Below are 4,150 nucleotides of genomic sequence, written 5' to 3'. Positions count from 1 at the left end.
AACCTTTTCTTTCTTTCCCCCTTCCTTTCTTCCTTCCTTCTATCTGTCCTTGATTTTTCCCTTTTTTGCTTTATTGCTCTAAGTAACACTCTAGGATGATACTGAATAGGAGATTTGATAGTAAGGAATTAACAAAATGGCAATTCTAAGTTCTACCTATTGAATAAATGAAACTTTAAATGGAAATAGATTAAAACTTCTCCAATCAAAAAGACACAGAGTGACTGAATCCTTTTTAAAGGAAAACAGACTTTAATAACATGCTGCCTTTAAGAAACTCACTTTAAGGGTACACATAGGCTGAAAATGAAGAAATGGAAAAAGATAAATAAATGATCACACACATGTACATACTCACAGAACTACATCATTAAATTCACAGTTAGCACTGGGAAGGAAATAAACAGCATGCCATAGAGTACCTAATCAGCACAAAGGGTGTGGAAAGCTTCCCTAAAGAAGTGATATTTAAGTCGAGGCTTAGTGGTGAGTAGGACTTTTGTGGGTGAAGAGGAGTGAGAAGAAGCATTCCTGACAGATATGATCCCATGGGTTGGAGATTTTAAGATGCAAAGGAACTTCCCTTGGGCAAAGAACAAATGTTGGTATTGTAGAGCACATGGAAAGGGGGTAGGAGGAGAGAAGAGGAGGCCAGTATGAGTTGAACAAGGTGTGCAGACCTGCCTCATGTAGAGCCTGAAAAGGATGGTCCCTAATCTACACCAGGCCATCTAGATCGCCTGGCGTCTCCTTCTGAGAAGAAGCAGATGGAGGAAAGCAGGCCCCAGTACTTCTGAAGACTGAACAGAAAGGGATCAGAAGACCAGGATGATCCATTATATGTGTTTCCTATACTATCTCCCCCGATTCTACAACCAGAAGGGTCTCTGGTGGGAATAAAGAAAAGAAAGAAAAAGAAAAGAAACTTGTATACATGGATGGACCTAGAGACAGACATACAGAGTAAAGTAAGTCAGAAAAACAAATATCATATATTAACACATACATGTGGAATCTAGAAAAATGGTATCGGTGATCTTATTTGCAAAGCGGAAATAGAGACATGGATGTAGAGAACAAACATGGACACCAAAGGGAGCGGAGCAGGATGAGTTGGAACATTGGAGTTGACATATATACCCTGCTCTATATGAATTAGATAACTAATGAGAACCAACTGTATAGCAAGGAAACTCTACTCAGCGCTCTGTGGTGGCCTAAATGGGAAGTAAATCCAAAGAAGAGGGGATATATCTATACGTATACGTGATTCAATTTGCTGTATAGCAGAGACTAACACAACATTATAAAGCAACTCTACTCCAATAAAAATTAATTTAAAAAAGAAAGAAAAGACAAAAGAAACTTGTATGTAACCATTGTCTTTCACTGCATTGTTTGCCTAAGAACTGTAGAGACTAAACCCTCAAATTTGAGAAGTTACTTTGCAGTTTTTTTTCTGGCATAATACATTCATTATAAAGGTGTGCGATGAACAGCTATGAGGTCCAGAGGAATTATGAGTACAAAATAGCAAAACAAGTTAATGGCAGCAAGGCTGGGACAGAGCCCAGAACCCCCTCATATTTGCCATGTGTGATGAAAGCCTAAGCATTGATGTTGACATCTTTGCAGACCAAGCCCCCTTTTACTTCTCGAACTCAACTCACACTGACTAGGAGACACAGGGCTCTTTGTCAGCATGATCTTTCTGCATGTAGCCATGTTGGTAGTTCTTCCAAAACCAATGGGTGGGATTAAATCAGTTCTAGAATGCTCCTGGAACTTACAACCTATATTCAAATGAGGTCACATTTTTCTGAATCCATTTTAAAATATTGTTTTCACATTTTAATGCTAAATCTCCTACATTTCCTGTCTCTCAACTCTGTCCACACTGAACATACTGATACAGGAAGTGTTTGGTTTCTTCTTTCATAAAACAAAACAATATGAAGAGCCTCAGCTTTACAAGCAGCTTGACACATGTGAATACACTTGTAATGAAAAGTCAACTCTGTAGAACAGTCGCAAGGGCTGGGCAGATGTCTGAAAGTGGGCCTTTATCTGAAAATGAGGCAAGAGTCAGAGGTCTGCTTCCTGGGAACCTTGTTCACTGAAGCAAAAGGCTGGAAAGACTGGTTGTAAATCGAAGCTGGCCAAGAGGAATTGCAGTTCCTCCCACTGTTGACAGAAGAAAAAGCAAATAAGCCACTCACAAGGGAACGGCTACAGCCTCTTCTGCACCAATCTGTGAGGTGTTCCTCTCTTGTCCCCCCACTTCCTACTCCCTTACTCCAGACACTGCTGCGAACACAAGTCCCAAAGACATTGTGAATTTTGATTTCACTGATGGCTGGCTTTGGGTGATGTCAAATAAGAACACTCATGTCAAGATGCAACTAGAAAGAATATTCCAGAACAAGCTGAGCTACTTCAGCATTTCAAGACATTTTGTTTGGAGAGGAAACAGCATAGGACAGATAACACAGCTGTTTACGGATATCTTAAGGACCACCAAGTGGAAGTAGGGTTAGGCTTAATTAGTGCGGCTCCAGCACACAGAATTGTATTGGACTGGAGTTAAAACCAGCTGTTTTTCTCTCTTGCCTCAGTGAAAACAACTGTCACACTGTGAAAGTGAATTTGCCACACGTTGAGATTGCAACCTGAGAGTAACATGTAAGCTGAGGTAGGTAATCACTTAGCCAAGATGATTCCCTCTTCCCTTTCAGAGAGTTATTTTGCCATCTGTGAAAATAATATAGCATCATTGCTAATCTCATCATTATAGTCATTAACTAGACTATTAGTTTTCTTCTATGATTTAAAGCCCAACGTAATAGTTATTATTATTTTATTACACCCAGATTCTAAAGAACTTTCAAAAAAATATGGCTCCAACTCTAAGGGGAAACAGATACATATAGGAGAAATTCCATTTTGTCATGCTATTGGAACCCTTGTGTTTCAGTAGATAAAAGACACCTTCCTTGAAACCTCCATAATCTAATATTCACATGTTCAGACTTTTATGGAAATCCCTCATGGCTCAGATTGTAAAGAATCTGCCTACAATGCAGGAGGTTTGGGTTCAATTGCTGGGTTGGGAAGATTCCCCAGGAGAAGGGAATGGCTACCCACTCCAGTATTCTTGCCTGGAGAATTCCATGGACAGAGGAGCCTGTGGGCTACAGTCCATGAAATAGAAAGAGTTGGACATGACTGAACAACTAACACACTTTTAGACTTTTATATTCTTTGATTTGTCATCCCAGGATCTCTCATTTCCAAACCAAGCTGTGCATGGAAATAGTCAATAGTTGCCACTCTTCTTTCTCAATAACTGTCAGAATGTTTTCTGGTTAAACGTTAGAGGTGAGAGGAATTTAAACAGTGTGCAGAAAAGATGAGCTGTAAATTCGCCTTTTTTTAGCTACATCCTAATTTTTAGCTACCAGCCGCTAAACAGCAAAAGATCAGAAAGCCAACAAAGACGACCCACAGTGACCCTACCTGAGCTGTGTGTTTCTCTCAGGGTCAGAGGGTTGGAAAGATGAGTGGACCTTTAATTTGCACAGAAGGAGAGAGAGAACTTCAAAAACTCCCTGTCTTTCTCTTGTGTCTGGAACTGTGCCAGAGCCAGGCATATTCTAGTTCCTTCTGGGAAAACCACCTTCTCCCCTGCAACAGAAAAACAAATCAACCCCAGCATTTAGACCAGCGGATGGCTTCCAGGGGAAATATAAATGATCCACCTGCTGAAGCAAGGAGATGACATGGAGTTGGCTATATTTGCAGATGACTCATGCTGATGACTTCCTTGTGGTTGTCACTGTGCAGCTTCTCATGCCCCTCTAATTGCTGGGTGGACAGCTCAGCAAGACCATGTAGCCCTTACTGTCTGTGCCTCTGATCTGTCTCTACCCTGACCCTTGAGCCCTTCTGTGGTGTGGCTCTGACCTCATTTCCCAGTAGCCACAATGATTAACCCACTTCCTCCCTCAAGCAGGCACTGGTGAATGTTTGTTGCGATGAACTTGAATCCGAGGAAACAAATGAAGATGGTAGTCTGTCTAGTTGTCTTTTAAGACACAGGTAGGCAGGTTTGTTTAGAACCAGTCTGTTTTTAGAGTCTTGCTGGAAAAGT

At 40.9% G+C, this 4,150-nt stretch overlaps 1 long non-coding RNA gene across 1 annotated transcript; it reads right to left on the bottom strand.

The window, feature by feature from the left end:
* Positions 1-232: 232 nt before the first annotated feature.
* Positions 233-3,925, bottom strand: LOC138438892 (uncharacterized). Its single transcript, XR_011256496.1, has 3 exons — positions 3,759-3,925; positions 3,517-3,684; positions 233-2,184 (listed from the first exon to the last, which is right to left on the bottom strand). It is a non-coding gene; the product is annotated as an uncharacterized lncRNA (long non-coding RNA).
* Between the last annotated feature and the right edge of the window lie 225 nt (positions 3,926-4,150).

Source organism: Ovis canadensis, chromosome 4, assembly GCF_042477335.2.
Source record: "Ovis canadensis isolate MfBH-ARS-UI-01 breed Bighorn chromosome 4, ARS-UI_OviCan_v2, whole genome shotgun sequence".
In the NCBI taxonomy this organism is placed as follows: domain Eukaryota; kingdom Metazoa; phylum Chordata; class Mammalia; order Artiodactyla; family Bovidae; genus Ovis; species Ovis canadensis.
This window is presented reverse-complemented; position numbering and strand designations above follow the sequence as displayed.